General features: G+C 44.9%; 1 protein-coding gene across 1 annotated transcript in view; it reads right to left on the bottom strand.

Moving 5' to 3' along the window:
• Positions 1 to 17,117, bottom strand: part of Aco1 (aconitase 1) — a 58,323-nt gene extending 41,206 nt beyond the window's left edge. The window contains exon 1 of the mRNA XM_021159519.2: positions 16,854 to 17,117. The gene's annotated coding sequence lies outside the window, so the exon portion shown is untranslated. The remainder of the gene's footprint in view (positions 1 to 16,853) is intronic.
• Positions 17,118 to 18,805: the final 1,688 nt, after the last annotated feature.

Here is an 18,805-nt window from a genome sequence, read left to right as displayed (position 1 = left end):
AAAACAAAACCATCAAAACTCTCTAATAAGAAAAATCAAAACTTGTCTACTTAAGTAGTTTGGAAATCTTTGGGCCCGTGAAATTGAAATTCATCAATTTGAAGACGGCATCCATTTACAAACACCACATTACTACATCCTTTGGATTTGCCATCCACGCCTTAGGCCTCACGGTCAAAGTTTTCACCCCACATGATAGCAACTATAATGATAAACCTGTTGTTTTTCCTGCCTAGAAAAAAAAAAAAAAAGATTGACTGAAGAACATCTCCAGGGCTTCAGTCAGAGGAAGTGTGGAAAACCTAAAGAACTGAGCAAATCTGTCATTCAATTCTTCAGCTACTTTTAAGTTCTGAATCCTTATCTCCGTAACATGTCCTAAAGGTGCTAGGTCTGGAGCCAGCCAAACATGTACAATGAAATCAACTGCTCACCTGTACCCATATCTACTGCCGTTCAGTGTGGGCAGTTAGCTGATTTCCTTAGCATTGCTCTCAGATGCCCTGGGTGCAACACTAGTCCTCACGTGAATCCTGTTTCTCCCACCAGCCTGCAGAGCCAGGGCGTAGCTTAGGGTGGATGCAGTGCCCAATATGGCTCCTGCAGAAACTGGCTCGTATAAAGAGTTCTTACTGCCTCCCTTTTCCTTAGGAAGTTGGTAACTCTAACAGTACCATGGTCAGCAAGCAAACTGTACTCGTAGGTGTTAGAGGAGAAAGGAAACACTTCCTACTCAGCGAGCAGAAGCCGGTACCGACCTGCGTACCCTGAGCTGCTCAGTCTGTGGGGGAGCGAGTGTGTCACTGCATGGAGGGTGGCGAGGAGCAATTTAATGCAACTACTAAAAGTCAACTGGAAATCAAATGGGTAATGCTCCTGAGATGGCTCTGGCAGTGCTCACCCACGCTGCGCTGAGCCACTTCTCTGCATCCCTGCCTCTGAGCACACATGTGCACACAGGACTGCATGTCCACACAGCACACAACCCCAACCAATGTTGCCCGGCACCGCAGCTCAGATTCAAGACTATTGTATATTATGATCTACAGTCAAAGTTTTCTGTTCTCACAGAGTAATTTAATTATGGGAAATAACAATGTTTAATGTTTCTTACTATCGTTCTGGTAAGTACCAAATTAGTGTTTCTTTGAGTTGTAATATATTAAAATGTATTGCACTTTTTAAAAAGTGCAATTTGATTGTTATCTTGAGTTTCATAAAAAAAAAACCAATAAATCAATTTTGGATTAGGATTTCAACAGAGTTTCTTTTAAGAGTGACTTTTTTTTTTTAAATGTATGTAAGCATGCTGTCGTAGACCAGAACCCATTACAGATGGTTGTGAGCCACCTTGTGGTTGTTGAGAATTGGACTCAGGACCTCTGGAAGAAGAGTCAATGCTCTTAACCGCTGAGCCACCTCTCCTGCCCCTCAACAGAGTTTCTATCCGTTTCTGAAATGTCCCTAAGCACGCACTTGCCATTTTGTATTCTATATTTATTTGAGGCAGCATTGTCAGCATTGATGGTTATAAAATCAGGATACCGATCAGCTCCAACCCTACAGCATCATGTATTCAGCCAAGATCTAATTCTTCATATGAAACAAAACAAGCACATTCATTCCATTAGTGTGTAAACTTGCCTTTTCCTTAGCAAATACTAAAATTGCATATGTATAGTAATTAACACATATATCAAAGATATATTTTAAAATACATTTCTTAATATTTCAGTAAATACTTGGAGTCTATGCCTTTTTCTACACTTATACCCAAGGTCATGTAAAAATCCCAGAAGCAAAAAGGGATCAGGAGGGAGAGATGTGTAAGGCAGCCCTGTGCGGTCTTCTGCAGTCCTGGTAGGAGCTCTGCCAAGGCAACACATCAGCACTCCTACTTCCGAGGGATGCTACAATGTATTTACCCTAGGAAGGCACAGAGAGGCGTGAACTCTGGCGATCTCCACTGCCCAACTCCTGCTGTGGAAGTAATGCTGGTCCAACCAGGCTACACACCTGCCCCTAACTGAAGACAGCTGCCAGAAATCTCCTAGGCCAGCTCAGCATTGAATGGCGGGACGATTCTTCCCTCCAGCACCTCTTCTGAGTCATGCCTTATCCATGGCCTGCCCACCTTTACTGAGCCACAGGTCAAAAACAATAGCAGCTGTGTTATAGCAACTAAAAACTGGTTTTGCTTGGAAGTTGAGAAATAATCTGGAGGACTCAAGAATCTAGGGGCACTCCACAGCTCCACTCACATTACCACTCCTGGTGCTAATCTCCATACAGGAGGTCCCAGTGGTTTGGTAATTTCATAAGAAATCTCCAAATGACCATATTTCAATGAGGAAGTGAGGGAAAGGACCTTTGGCTGGGAATAGGTCCAGATCTAGCACAGATCCTAAGCATGGCCAATGCTTTCTTGGTCAGCTTCTTTCCCTGGTCAAACTCTAACCCATTCCTAACCCTGTACTGCCATAATCCCCCAAACTCCAAACTACCCCAAGGTCTGCAGCTTTGTCCAGGAAGCCCACCAACTGGCTAGGGGGCCCTACCTCCTTTTGAGTAAACACAGGCTCCAGCTTTCCTCTCTAGCTGTGCTTTCTCCCCTGTGGCTTTGCTCTGGCCTCTTTCCTCGGTTTTATCTATCTACTCTGCACATGGGAACACTGAAAGACAGGAATGGGCCCAGAGAGTGAACTGTGGATTTGGGGAATTGGCCAGCACATAATTCTGGTTTCTTCTGTGGGTAAGTGGGAAGCATCAGCATACATAGCAGAATGTTTTAGGCTGCTGCCTTTTCTGCTTCACAGAAGGCAATGATATTAGAGGCAGGAGGAAAAGTAAACACGTAGAAAAGGAGAAGAGAAAATGAGACGGACTTGGGCAATGCTATCCTAAAGAGCGAAGCTAAGGCAATCATTCAGAGCCCGCCCTCCTTGGAGGCTTAGCGGATACTTAGGGCTCTGGAACACTCACCTCTGGCCACTGAGTCAAGTGAAAGCGTAAGAGTTCTTACACAGGAGGATTTAATAAAGGGAACCCCTTCACTGTGCCTCCTCCTGGAAGCAAAGTTAATCATTTGGTAGCACAGTGACTGGCTCAAGGCTAACCTACTATGAAGTGATAGCTACGTGAACTGCACACCAGAATTCTCACAGGACACTCTGCACAGGAGAGCGCAGGCTACAAACACTGAGTTTTTAGAGGAAATCACAAAATAAACAAAAGCCCAAGTATCAGGCACAAATATCCTAATCTGAGATAGACATATAAAGGCGGAGCCATGCAGATAAGGAGTTCTGAGTTCTCCTTGGTCTGCTGGTAACTGTCCTGTGGTCTCAGTGTGGGGTGCCTGTGGGGATCTGGAGCCTTCACTTGTGCATATTCAGCGTCATGTAAACTTCCAGCACACATAGGCCTACCCTGACCTGGCTGTTTGCAAATATCACCAAACAATGCTGCACCTCTGTACACAGAGCTTTAGAGGCCCCTAATCCACTTAATAAACTGTCCTCAGCTGTCAGTTCCTAGAAGCAGGACAGCTAGGAGAAAGGGTTTTACACCTCTGCTTTCCCCCCAAGCACCCTGGGAAGTTGTATTAATGTTCTTCCTGGCCGGCCGTGAACAGAGGTGCACAGACCAGGCAAGATGATTTGTTCTTACTTTTTGCCAAGTTTCTTCAAGAGATAAAAAGCAATCTATTTTATATTTCCTTCACAGCTAATAAAGTTAAATATTTCTGATTTGTCTGTTAGATATGTGAATTTCTCCATTTGTAAACTGTTTATCTGCCAGTAAGGTCAAACTGGGTGACAAACTGAGATGGCCTCTGGTGACCAAATGTTCTAATCCCCAAGGAATGTAAGTGAGATGTTAATATTGATAAGAGTCAGTGCTGTAACCCCAGAGGGAATTGGACAGCCCTTGCTCTGCGCCTGGATTTGAGACTCAGACTCTGGATTCCCCCTTACATAACCAAAGCTCTAAAATATGTTGCACAATTGGCCTAAAGCTTGCACAATTGAGAGCCTCACTGCCTACAACAGCAAGCAAAGAGGCTCATTAGTTTAACTGTGAGCAAAATTCCCATCTAGGCCAAGGTGCTTTGCTATGTGTGTCCCTAGATTAAACCTCCATATCCAAGCAGCAATTATAAGAGGAAGACTGAGTACTGCTTATGAATGGATGCCAACCCACCACCCTTGCTTGAAAGGTATGTTTAACCATATTCTAAGTAGCATCAGGACCAAAGGGTGGGTGCATGCCAGTTTTGTCCACCAAAGACATACTTGTTTAGAACAAACTGCCAATGATCAGGGTAACAAAACAAACAAAAACAGACAAATCAGGCTGCATCTTCCCCATTGGACTCCAGCCTACAGTTTCACTAGGCCTATGTTACCCCTCACTATCAGAGTTGAATCCTGTCAAGCTGCCTTATGTTAAAGAGACCCTACAGTCAACACTATCTACCTTTGCACCCTCAGAGGAGGAAGCAGAGGAGTGATCTTGAATAACAGAACCCCATTGGTGGTGGGGTGAGTGCGGAGTTTGGGGCTGTTAGTTTTTGTTTGGGGCAGTACACCAGTTTCTTGGGAACTGCACGCTCTGTACACGCCTGATAGGTAGGAATCACATCACAGAGAGCACACCCTCGGGACTGCTCACTTGGGACATGCGTAGATAACAAGAGCAGATTACAGATTAATAGTCTAGGTGCTGGCAGGGAGAGGTTCCCTGGAGAGGTTCCCTCGGCGTTTCTTGCCGTGTGGCCTCCTTTCCCCACGGTCCATTCTGAACGTAGACAGCCTGAACGTTCACAGCTCTCAACTCGAAAGTCAGTCATCACGTCTAGAGTTTACTTCGGTTCACAGCTGTGCTAGGCTCCATTTTTTTCTTTTTCTTTAAAAAGAAATTAATTGGTCCTATTCCCAAACTGACTGGTGTGTAAACATTATGCTACTTATAAACAACTTATTTTGTTTAAAAAAAAAAAAAAGCAAGGATGTCTATAGAAGCATAAATACTGAGGTCAGATGTGTCCAGAAAGGCAGAATCACCATGGCTTGTGCCCAGCTCTAGGAAGGCTGTGCTGTCTGCGTGTTGTGGGTGCGCGTGGGAAATGGATTTTCTCAGAAACGGGGTAACTCTGACCCTTCCAGATATCTGTAAAAGCTATTTCAACCCAATGAAAACCTCTTCACTCATAACTAGAAGCCAGGGTCGTGTGTGTGTGTGTGTGTGTGTGTGTGTGTGTGTGTGGCATTTGTAACCAAATGACTCATTGGAGAAGCCAGTACAATGATCTACGTTGGGAGAGACTAGAAGACCACAGTAGCACAGACAAAGGCATTGGCAAAAGCAATGGCTCTGTTGCAGTCGGCCCTGGGGTGGGACAGACGGCCCAGAGATTAGGTAGGAGTGCTGACTACTCTTCCAGAGGACCTGACACTGATTCCCAGCACCCATGTCTCCAAACCACACCCAACTCCAGCACCAGATAATCTGATGCCTGCTGCTAGCCCCTGCAGGCACTGAATTCACACACAGAGAGAGAGAGAGAGAGAGAGAGAGAGAGAGAGAGAGAGAGAGAGGAAGAAAGGAAGAAAGGAAGGAAGGAAGAAAGAAAGAAAGAAAGAAAGAAAGAAAGAAAGAAAGAAAGAAAGAAAGGAAGGAAGAAGTTAAAGATGGTATACACCCACAGGAGTGGATGCTCACAGTCAGCTATTGGATGTATCACAGGGCTGCCAATGGAGGAGCTAGAGAAAGTACCCAAGGAGCTAAAGGGATCTGCAACCCTATAGTTGGAACAACATGATGAACTAACCAGTACCCCGGAGCTCTTGTCTCTAGCTGCATATGTATCGAAAGATGGCCTAGTCGGCCATCACTGGAAAGAGAGGCCCATTGGACTTGCAAACTTTATATGCCCCAATATAGGGGAATGCCAGGGCCAAAAGAATGGGAATGGGTGGGTAGGGAAGTGGGGGGCGGTATGGGGGACTTTTGGGATAGCATTGGAAATGTAATTGAGGAAAATATGTAATAAAAAATATTAAAAAAAAAAAGATGGTATACACCTTTAATCCCAGAATTTGTGGGCCAGAGGCAGGTGGATCTATGAGTTCAACAATAGTCTAATCTAAATAGTGAGTTCCCAGATAGCCAGAGCTACATAATGAGGTCCCATTACAAAAGAACCAAACCAAACCAAAATTCCCCCAAACAAACACACACACACAATGAAGCAGTTGCTGGCTCTGGCAGCACTGGCAGCACCTTTTTCTGGAGCATCTATTACATAGAGCACCGATTACATGGAGCACCGACCACATACTACACACAGAGCCGCCACTGAGCTAAGTAAGTGTCCCTCTCAGAAGCCTGTGCCAGGCTGACTTCTTCTTGGTACATTTGGATGTTATTTATTGGTCTATTTCCTTTCCGTTTTCTGTCCTATCCTAGGTGACTGACCAGAGAGCAGGCCATATATTTCTAGAGTTTAAAATGGATGCGAAACAATTAGTTTTCATGTAGGCATCCCACATTTCCGTGCTCCGCTCTCCAAATGTACAAAATAAGGTAGATCTTGGATCTAAGGTAAGTTTGGACAATGGTCTAGAAAGTCTTCTAAAAACAATTTCTGACTCGTGCATTCAATAGATACTTCTACGAATTGATTTAGAAATTGTGGTAGGTCCGAGGGAGACACCAGCAAAGACACAGAGACGGAGCTCCCACCATTATAGGCCAGTAACACACAGACTAAACAAGTGAGTGTCCACGTAGAATGTGGGGTAGGGAGTCTGTTCTTTGTAAAGTAGAGGCAAGGCCAACAGGCAGCTCAGGGGCAATGAGAAGGAGGGTCAGGTGACCAACGATACCTCATTGAAGCCACCCAAGCAGAGAACTGAAGGCACAGCTCCTATACACAATTCTCAGTTAAGGTATGAGTAATCTGTAAGAGGGTGAGATCTCATGCAAAGGCCCTGTGGTAGAGGCCAGCATGGAGGTGAGTGAGGACCAGAGGGAAAACACCAAGCTGGGACTGTAACAGGTTACTTGGGGCTTTTCAGCCACTGGGTGGGGCTTTGTAGAGACAGTTATACATTCCTGGCTGTTCACCTGGTTTAAATTATAAGCTTTCAACAAAAAAAGTTTGTTAAACTATGATGAGGCATGAACTCAGTAGGAAAATATTAGATGATAGTTAAGATGTGGTTCCTTCCTGAGTCTGACATAACCTTTGTTTCTTTTTAGTTCATTACTAAACAATACTGAGAATTCTGGGTATGCAGCACAGAAATGATCATGTCATACGGAGCACATGCACACAAGCTCTGTAAATACGGTCATGATCTGGGAAAAGGGGCAGGCCATAGCAATGCCTGACAAGTAAGTTCTTTTGGGGGACTTCACAATCCTGAAGGGGCCTCTGTCCTTACCTGTATCTTAAAGACAAAGAATCGACCCAATTAACTCATTTTAAGTTAGCTGAAGCAAGTCAAAACAACAGAAGACTCATTTTTATTTTTAGTATCATTGGGTAGTTAATTGAAACAGTTTCACAAAATGTTGCTGAATTTCAGCATTGATAGATTCTGGTGACATCTAGGAAAACCAGCCACAGGGCACAGAACGCTAATCCAGAAAGCAGAGCTGCTGAGGCAGAGGTCAGGCTCTAGGCCAGTCGGCCTTGTTCTTTGCTTGGGAAGGTAACCCTCAATTCCTCTGGGTATGTGCATCTTCACTCTGTAGTTCCTAATAGTCATTAGTGGGCTTAGTAGGTTTTGCCTGCAGAGATCCCAAACACACTCTCTGCATCTAAGTTGTGAGTGTGCGTGAACGTGAAAGTGTATATGTGAGAGTATGTGTGTGTGAATAAATGTGTGTGAATGTGTGTGTGACTGTGTATGTGTGTATGACTGCGTATGTGTGAGTGTGTGAATGTGTGTGTTATAAATGTTACTTTATTTCCTCAGATGATGCAATGAGATAAGAGCTGTACCCAACCTGTATGAATACGTGCTTGGGTTGAGCTCAGAGAATTTCTTTCTCTGTTCTATCTCTAAGGTCTAGGCCTGGATGCTTCGAGCCTCTATACAATCTAATCTTCCAAGTTGACTGATTTGATCTGGCTTCTCTTGGCTCTCACTGAATTTCTCTGCTTGGCCTCACACCAACTTTGGCAATCTGTTCTAATCTTCTGGCTCCTCCTTATTCTCCGGTTCATTCTGCCTTCATCTGTGTCTAGCCTGCTCTCCCTGCCACCTGCCTTTGTAAAATGCTCTGGCAAAACTGCTACACTTTCTCTCTGTGCTACTCCTGAGTACCTTCTGCTGGCACTCAATTAGACATCACTTTCAAGCTTGCCTGCTTCCTTCTACAAACTAATTCTTACCTTCACTGTTAGGGATTAGAGGTGCGTGCTAAGGGTGTGTCTGTAGTCCAGACAGAGCATACTGTAATCTAAAGTGTGTCAGAAATCCAGCCAGATTACACAGACCTAGAAAGTCTATGGATGGGATCACTTGCTAAAGAAGTCCTGTTGCTGGATTAAAATCCCTGTATTTGTGTGTGTGTGTGTGTGTTGTTGTTGTTGTTGTTTTGAGACTGGGTCTTCATGCATAGCCTAGTCTGGCCTTTTACTCTCAATCCTCTTATCTCAGTTTCCCAATGCTAGAATTTGAGTCGGATGTGCCACCATTCCTGGCTTGTATGTAAGTTTGGAGGAAGAGCAGAAGGGTGAGTTACACTGCAGAGCAGCTGAAACTCATTAAAAAAAAAAAAAAAAAAAAAAAAAAAAAAAAAACCTGACTCAAGCCCTTGAATTTTTGTGGGGATGAGTTTTTGACTTAAATTTTAGGACGTCACCACAAAAGGCTATATGTGTAGCCTCCAGGGACCTCCCGGGCCCACTTTTACCTTGGCATTCATCAGGTTTGGGAGGTCCAAGGTGGTCTAGTCAGGATCTCAGAACTGTCAGGATGCAGAGAAAATGACTATGCTAATGAAGTTCTCAGAAGCCCATGTATACAAACGGGTCGCAATGATTTTCCACAAGAACAGCAAAGTCTGCAGGACCGGAGGCTCCTGTCTCTGACCAGCATATTCCTGCCCCACAGCAGGGCATCATCATAGCCAGGCAGTTGAATCCTTTTGAAGCCACAGGCAGACGTGCTGAGATAGGAACGGCAGTGCAAAATGTAGTCCCTCAAACTCTTAGGCAATCACGCTCTAGTTCCAGCTCAGTGAATACATGTGGTGTGGCTTACACATGTGGCTCCCGGTGACATTAAGTCTTGGTATCTGTGCTTCTTTGGACAGTGCAAGGAAGGAATATCAAAACTTCATTCGGCCTGTAGGCCATGTGTTGTCTTAGGATAATGTGACCTAATATGTTTGGAGATAACATCACCATACTACAAGGTCTCCTGATATGAGAGAAGGAACTGATAGGATTCACTCAAGCATTTGCTGAATCCCGGAGGTGGGTGAGGTAAGGACCAAAGCTGGGAAGCACAGTAATTAACAGCATTACAGACCAGAAGCAGCTACTGCTCAAGGATATGTGGATTGTCACTGCAGTGCCAGGCACCTCAAAGCGCTGATAAAATCTTTAAGCAACTCATCCACAAGGTGCCACTATTTTATTTCGTAGGTGACAAGACAGTCAGAAGGGTTAGGTCACCTGCTGAGGCCTCTGGGTGGTAACCTAGCTAGAAGTTCATCTCAGGCCTCCCTTGCCACAGACAACTCTCTTGTACCTAGGATACAACCTCTCAGCTACAGGCAGAGTCATTTCACATACGAATATCCAAATTAAATAGTGTTGGAAAAAATTAAACTCATAAATAATCTTCAAACTCTAAGGCATCTATGTGAGATAGATAGCCTCAAGCTATCTATCCTAAAGCCTCAAGCTCCTAAAATGTCCTTGACTTTGGACAACTCTGAAAGGTTGGGTTGATGTGAATAGTAAAGGCAACAGCAGCATGAAGGCAACTGAGCCCTTATCTTTTTTTTTTTTTTAAATTTTTTTTTAATTAGGTATTTTCCTCATTTACATTTCCAATGCTATCCCAAAAGTCCCCCATACCCTCCCCCCGCAAGCCCTTATCTTTGCTAATGCAGGAAACAACATCCCGAGTCCCAAGGCTAGAGAACGGAAGCCAGGCTCTCATCGTCTTTACATCTCCCTGGTACAGCTCTCCAACATGGCGGATTCTTGGCAGTTCTTGAGCAAGTCTATTGACTGCTCTTCTTCTCAATCAAAGATTCAAACTAGTGAATCACATAGGAGGCCAACTTAGAATGGTGCATCTTCAGGAACCATGTCATAACCTGTAACCTGTCCTGTAATGCTAACATACAAAGGACGAGGAGGACTACGAATAATCAGTGGTCCACACAAGTCACTTGGAGCGACGGCCCAAGGCAAGTCATACAAAGACAAGCGTCCCCAAACTGCCCTAAGGTTAGGAGTGAATGAGAGAAGTGCAGGGAGACACATCTGCTAAGTCGTCAGAGTGCTTGGGAAAACTCTTGACAGCCAAGTCTAAGGAACTGCTGGCTCAGAGAATGAGATGTTGTAAGGTAGTTAATGCGGTAAGAATCGTGCTGAGTTGCTCTGACATACAGTGCTTAGCAAGGTGGTTTCATGCCCTTGCAAGTTTGTAACATTTAATCCTCAATTCTTTGGTTTCTAATCTGCACTTGAGTTTGACTGCCCCTTAAGGTGGTAGACAAGAACTTTTTCTGTCTTCTTAAGGAAGATTAAAGAAACACCACTTTGTTTTCTTTGCAGATTTAAAGTCACAGCACCTGTCTGTACATCTCTGCCCCTCATTACAAGGAATACTGGGATAACTGAATGAGTTAACACACTAAGCACTGTACGTTCTGGGAGCTCTATGATACAAGTTACAGTAACTGATGAGATTGTTACCAAATGACTGCATGAAGCTTGGCAGGCTAGAAAAGTAGCCTATTCCTCTTGCTAAAGATTTAAATCTATACTTTAAACAGAGCCAAGAAACACTCTCACCCAATAAAAGGGACCCGATAAGATATGGATGTCTAAGTCTTTTTCCTGGAGTAGGAATGAAGAAGCATGGTAAGAGCTGACAGATTCAAAGGCTCCAGATACAGGTGCTAGTTCTCTTTGAGACAAGAAAAACAAACAACTGGCCCGTCATAACTCTTTAAGACTTTCAAAAATCTATGCAAATGAGAGAAACTTTACTTGGCTGCAGGTAATGTTTGAAAACATCTCTTTTATATTCATTTTATTCCTCCATTAATTCTTTTTAATATATTTTTACTTAGTGCATGTGAGTGGTTTTGCCTGCATGTGTGCATGTGCACTGTTTGGGTGCCTGGTACAGGTGGAGAGGCCAGAAGGTGGCATTGGATGCCCTGACACTGGGGTTACAGACGGTTGTGAGCTATCATGTGGGTGCTGGGAACAGAACCCAGGCTCTTCGGAAGATCAGCTAATATTCTTAAACTAGTGAGCCATCTATCCAGGCCCCCTCCAGCGAATCTTATCAACTCACTTGGCATGCATTTCTTGAGCATCTTCTTAGAAGTAATTATTAGGTTCCGCAGGAGAAAAGAAGATAAAAAGACATACCTTTTATACAAAGATTACAACCTAACAGAAAAGGCTGGCATAGACACACATTTAATTACAGTATGATAAGGGTCAGAAAAAAGATTAGCCCATAAAAACAGCCACAACTGGGACCTGAAGAAGGCTTCAGGAAAGCCAGAGTTGGCTCCAGCAGAGGGAAGAGCAAAGGCCGAGAGGGTTCAAGGCTTGCAGAAGCTCCACCTGGCCCACATGAGGCAACTGAAAAGCAGGCAGACAGGCAGACAGGCAGACAGACAGACAGACAGACAACAAAAGCACCACGAAGAAAGGTGTTTGTTCTTGTTTGTCATTTAAGTAGCTGAATATGAAGATGACAACTCCTGGTACGGGGAGGAGGGAGGAAGAAGGGTATGGATGGAAACGGGACTGGTCACTAGGTAATGTTCAGACTGTAGAAGCCAGATCACCCTCTTTTCCATGTACTTTTTGTGCCCCAAATTTCTTATTAAAAGAGTTCAAAATGAAGTGAGTGAGTGAAAAAGAAGACAGAAAGGTAGAGACTGATGTGGGGGCGGGGTGGAGGCACCCAAAGGATCCAGGAAGATGGTCAGCTGATGGCACTAAACCTATAAGGAACTTCTAAACTCCTAGTCAAGTGGACAAAGGGTCACAGCAGATTCCAGGGGGAAGTCAGCACAGCACAGCACAGCACAGCACAGCACAGCACAGCACAGCACAGCATAGCACGACTCCAGTGGTCAGTGTGCCTGTTTTCAGTTCCCCATGCCTTGCCCTCCTCTCCTCTCTCTACTGGAAAAATGACCTGCAAATCTCTGCTGCCAGGAAGCCTGTTGGTAACTCAGTGTAGGAATGGAGCAACTGTCTCCTTCGTGTGTTACTCGTAAAACAACTGCAGAGATTAGCTCTTATCACAAGCGAATGCAGAATGTATTTATACTGCAAAGCTCTAAGAAGCAAGGTTGAGGAAAATCTAAAACCCACATTAACCCCATCACCAAGAGAAATCCATTCATTACTGTGGCAAACCAGTTTCTTTACCCAGGTGATCACACAGGGACACACACACACACACACACATACACATGAGCACACACTTATATTTTCTTTCCTCAAAAATAGAGATCACAGGAAAATACTCATTTTAGGCTTATCTTAAAAACAACGTACTAGATTTTTGTAACTCCAGTGCAAGGGTTTCCATAAGGGCCCATCAACAAACATTTTGCTTTTAGCACTTTTAACCTCTGGTAAGAATTTAAGTCAAACACTAGGCATATAAATTGAAATGTTTTGACTTGAGAGGGTTTGCTCTGAATATTCTAAGTTAATATGTATTAGTATTGCACATACTCATTCAGAAATGTGCCATGACAATGTCACCTGCTGTGGTGGTTTGAATAGGAATGGCCCCCGTGGTCTCATATATTTGAATGCTTGGTCATCTGGGAGTCACACTACTTGAGAAGGATTAGGAGGTACTGGCATGTTGGAGGATGTGTGTCACTGGGGGTGGGCTCTGAGTTTCTCCTCGCTGCCTGAGGATCTGGATGTGGATCCAGCACAGCATCTGCCTTCCTTGCCACCTTGTTCCCGGTTATGATGATAATGGACTAAACCTCTGAAACTAAGCAAGTCCCAATTAAATGCTTTCTTTTCTAAGAGTTGCCATTCATGATGTCTCTTCGTAGCAATAGAACACTAAGACATTGGCCTGATTTAGGGGGTGTGGTGTAGGAGTATTCTTACCAAAGAAATCACCCCATCTCCCTTTAAAGGCATAGGCTGTTCTAATTTACTTTTTTGCTTTAAGTTGTAAAACAAACCTATGAATCTGACAGGACAGATGAGGCTCTTATATCACAAACACTAAGAGAGAAAAGGCTCCTGACTTGTTGGTTTCATCTTACCCTCCTTCTCAGAAATAGCAACTGTTAATAGTTTAGTGTTTGTTTTCCATTTCTGAGGCTACTTTAAATTCCTGGGTGTGAGATCACATGGGAATACAACTTATGTATGTATATAGGTAATAAATATGCACATTAGCTACAGTATGTGTAAAACATGTATATATAACACATATGATAAATATTATAATATACATGTGTACGAGGAAGGTTTGCCCCTGCCCCTGAAGTTAGGATAGCTATTAGAGATGCTGCTGGGTTTGTGTCTATAGTTAAAGTCTACACTGTATTAGAAGGCGGGTCCATCTACCCCAGTGTAAATCTGAGATGGCTCTAGAGAGCCGGGAATAGGATTTCTCTCACTGTGCATACCATGGAGTCCTTCTGTTAACAACCTACTCTGCATTCTTCTATGATTGATTCTAAGACCTCTGTAGCTTCAACTTCCACACACATCCACCTTGGAGATTCCAGTCCCAGAATTCCTGAAGAACCTCCTTTTCTACACAGAAGATATTTTTGAAACATTCTAGTGTAAGAGTTTGTAAACTATGGCCCAGTACCTGTTTTGTAAATGAAAGTTTTATTTGAACATAGATATCTTTGCTTATATTGCCATGGCTGCTTTCTTACAGTAACAGCATAAGAACTGCATGGTTGTGGTTTTTGCTGTCTGGCTTTTCACACACACACACACACACACACACACACACACACACACATACATGTTGATCAATATTAGTATATTTTAAATACAGCCTCCCCTGCCCCCATCTACCAAAAATTTGGAAGACTTGAATAAAACACCTCATACCTAATATCTTTGTTCAGGCAAAGGAGTCTGGCTTTTCCAAGAAAGAAAGAAAGAAAGAAAAGAGAGAAAAGAAAGAAAGAAAGAAAGAAAGAAAGAAAGAAAGAAAGAAAGAAAGAAAGAAAGAAAAAGAAAGAAAGAAAGAAAAGAAACCAAAGTAAATGCACCTTGGCTCCAACAACAGCAGCAGTGTGCTGGTAAATGTTTAGCAATTTGTTCCCAGGTAGAAAAAAATTCATACATGGAGTGCTGGATGACTTCCATATTGTAAATAAATATTCTCATTATGGTCCATTTCAAGCTACAGAAATGTAACACTGCTGAACACAGAGTTGAGAAGACACGTGCACAAACACTAGCATAAATCTCTCTCAGGAAACCATGAGTGTTTGGGACACCTACTAACCACAGTCTAGTTGGAAAGTCAGAGACACTAAGGTTCTGAGAGATGAAGTAACCTTCACAAGGTGAAGCCAAGAACAGACACAGGTTGGAAGGGATTTTCCTTTGCAGACTCTAGCGGTCGCATGAGGAGGTATCTTCTCCTAAAAGACAGGAGATTGGAGCAAACAAGACAAACAATGTTGTTTGTCGGGGGAAAAGGTAATAAATACCATTTATTTTAATTGTCATCTTCACATGTAGGTCTCTGGTTTCCCTTTGCATGTGCTTTTTTGATGCACACCTTCCTAGCAGGTATTGCTTTCTTATATGACTATGTTTCATGTACACATACAGACAGGAAATGATCTCAACTGAATGGTACTTACCTATGCTCTTGACTGTAAATTCCAGACAGGCCCTTCACCTTTTAAAATCATTCATTTCCCAGGGTCCAGAAGAGTTGGAGCTGAGATAAACATCTACTCAAGGATGAATACGAGAGGCTCCAGCATCAACGTGTATAACAAGAACACAAGGGCTCAGAGTTCAGATCCCAGTCCCCTTTTCCCGACTGTGGGAGCAACAGCATGTGTACAAATCATTTCTAATGTATTACTTAAAGTGCTGAAGCTGCTCAATCAGAACACAATAGCCTCTTTGGGTAGAGGATAAAGAAACTTGTTTGGTTTGAGGTATACATTTTTTGATAATATGTATATAACTTCTATCTCAAATTCCTGTAGACAGCATGAAACAAAGGAAAGACTCTAATGCAGGGTTCCATCTATCACATACGGACACACTGGGCAACTGCTTTCCAGTGGCAGAGGCAGGACCACACACAGAGCTCACCAGGAATGTGGAAGTGGCAGAATTCGGAGACTGGGACATCATACTTCAACAAACCCAAGGCTAGAAACCCCCAACAGAACTGAACACAGGGATAAGGAGGCAAAAACACGCCACCTGGTGTTTTAGAGATGACCTCTCAACTGCTTGGTAATCTTACAGCAACTAGTACACATTTGGCATGGTCTAGTCACACCCACCTCCCTGAACCCACAGGCCTGGTGTGCTACATCAGGTTTACACACATCAACTCAGCAGGCACAGAAACAACCAAGGCACACATGAACATCACCCAGAGCCACCACCAACTGTGGGGATCTCGTACTCAGTTGGAAAGTGAGGTCTAGAGTGCTCCTAGGTATCAGAGGTTAACTGGCTCCACGGTGCGGAATGGAAGAACCATAAATAAAGTGGCAAACCCAGTGAACTATGCCTCCTAAGCACTGGCTACTTCGGTGGTTCTAAAGTATGCTGCGGAGAAACACAGGCGCAGGTGTTTGGGCGGTCAAAACCACTCTTTAAGCAGTACAATGTTACATTTTCACCAATATACTTAAAAGTCTTCAGAAGCTACATGACCTGTCATACGGCAACAGGCTGAGTGTCTCCTTCTAAGCAGAGATTTGCAGGAAGAATGCCATTCTTAATAACTGTTTTGGAAACTACAGAATTCTTTTTTAAAGTCATGTTAAATGTAATCGGTCTATTCTGAATTAAGTATATTAAGTGTCTATACGTTGTATTTATACACCGCAAAAATCAATAGGTACAATCTATATAACAAAGGTTCTTTAGGCGCGCTGCTGGTCCTAAATCCAAAAGTTCGGCAACTTCTGCTTGGAGGCTGTCATGCGTGCTGCAGGGAGATCTGCGGTTCAAGTGCACTGGGCTGGCCAGAGTGGTATAGTCCCGTTCTCCTTGGGTTTCTCAATCAATCACCTTGGACTCTATGCCCTTCCACTGAGGGGGCTCTCACCCTCACCCCGCCTGCCTTCGCCCCGTGCTGGGGACTCCAATCTGCCCGGCACAATCGTTCCTTTTTATCCCGTGGGCTAGGGCCTGGCACAATGACACCCCGGCGGTGCGGCCCTCACACCAAGGCAAGAACTCCCGGGGCGCCGAGTAGAGCCACTCCCAGTCCAGAGCGACGCAGGCTGGGGAGCGAGTAGAGAGGTCACCCCAGGAGCCAGCTCCACTGCCTCCCCGCAGCTCTCCCCGTGTCCTCGGGTCTGCACCCGTGGGAAAGGCCTGCACGGACGCCCCGGGGCCGCGTGGTACTCACCGCTCACAGTGCAGCTCCCGGAGCACACAGGCGGGTGCTAGCAAGGTCCCAGGCCGACTCCGCGCTCCTCCCACTGAGCGGTCCTCCGGACGCTCCGGCAGCGAGGCGGGACCGGTGGGAGAGCGGGCCGGAACCAGCTGCTGCAGGAGAGGGGCGGGGCCCGGGCCTCACTCCGCCCCCGAGGGGCGGAGCCTGGGCACCTCCTCCCTCCAGAAGCTGCAAGCGATGGCTAAAGCTAGTCCGGGTGCGCCCTCCCTTCGGAACCTTCCGATCTTGGCAGATGGGCGGAGTCTAGGGCCTATTCCGCCCCAAGGCCCAGATCTGACTTGAGGTTGCGGCCAAGGGGCAGAGCTTGGGAACACCTCTTTCAAGAGCCTGAAGGCAGACCATACGGAGGGACGAGTCCCAGGCCCCTACATGGCCAACCCAGGGGGCTTAGGTTTAGGGGCTGGGCACCGTCCCACCCCTAGAACAAGAGACTCTTGGCCACGGACGGGGGCGGAGCCTAGGACCTGCTCCACCCCTCTGTACCTCCTAGGCCGGAAAGCCCGAAGCTGAAGGCCATTGATCTTCGTGGCTCCTCCCCATAGGCGGGAGAAACTGAGCCCCGAGGCTGCATCCAGTTTTGCTAGTGGCTCAGTCCCAGGAAGTGTAGAGCCTATTTCTAGGCTTTTCCTCTTTTGGAGCTTGGAGAAGGCTGACTGCCCCTCACGAAGGGCAGAGTGTGACATGTAACTGCCTGACTAACGCAGGGAGCCAGAAGAAGAAAGGACTTAGGATTTCTGTTGCTGAGATGAAACGCCATAAACAAAAAGCAAGCTGAGGAGAAAGGGGTTTATTTGGCTTACACTTCCAATTCATTGGAGGAAGTCAGGACAGGAACACAAGCAGGGCTAGAACCTGGAAACAAGAGCTGATGCAGAGGCCGTGGGGGTGATGCTTAATGCCTTGCTTCCATGCCTTGCTCAGCCTGCTTTATTATAGAACTCAGGACTACCAGCCTAGGTGAGACCGCTCACTTTGGGCTGTGCCCTCTCCCATTGAGAAAATGGTGAGAAAATGCCTTACAGCTGGATCTCATGGAGGCATTTTCTCAGCTGAGACTCCTTCCTCTCTGATTTGCTAATTTGTGTCAAGTTGACAAACAAAACACCACCTTTCTTTTAAATGCTGGGTGGTAAGTACGTTTTCTGAGTGCCTCAGTACACTGAATAATCGGTCATCTCCCTCTTCCAGTGTCCCCCACCTCCTCCACCTTGCCCTTCACTTCCTATTCCTCCCCCAACTGCTGTTTTGTTTTAGATTTCTTCCTGAGGTTTTAGTTGTTTGGGGGTTTTGGTTTGATTTTGAGTCAGAGACTCATGGGCCCCAGGCAGGCTTAGAGCTCATTGTTTGGTGGAACTCCCCAGACCTTGGACTCCCTACATCTACCTTTAAAGTACTGCAGGTTCTGCCCCACCACACCCAGCTCTTTTAAAAAGTCAGTTTCTCTGTTATTACTAGCTCAAAGCACAGGAAGTATACATCAAGAACACACCTCAACATTTCTGTAGCTTATACAGAATGCAAACTTTCTATATATAAAACTTGGTTTTAGCCTACAGCAACCCATTAATTACAGCACGTGCTGTCCACCGATCTAAAGTCTGAGCTGTGAGACTGAGTGGGGGTTCCGTACGTGCTTAGCAGTTTAGCCTCTCAAGTCAGTGTGAATTTGGAAACATGATTGATTAGCTCTAGATGAAAGGATTTAAGGTTTTGCTGCCCAGATTGTCTGGAAATTCAGTGTAGGCTTCTACATTGAGTTAACATGAATGAGCATCATATAGGGAGAATAACTAGGAACTAGTATGTCAAGCACTTGGCTAGCGATGGATTTTGCTGCTCTAGGTTGCTCCCTTAGTGTTGAAGGCCCTGAGTTCCAGGAACTCATCACAGTCTGGACTTGAGTT

This window comes from Mus caroli, chromosome 4 (assembly GCF_900094665.2).
Source record: "Mus caroli chromosome 4, CAROLI_EIJ_v1.1, whole genome shotgun sequence".
Classification (NCBI taxonomy): domain Eukaryota; kingdom Metazoa; phylum Chordata; class Mammalia; order Rodentia; family Muridae; genus Mus; species Mus caroli.
Note: the sequence above shows the minus strand (reverse complement) of the source record. Positions and strands in the feature narration are given on the sequence as shown.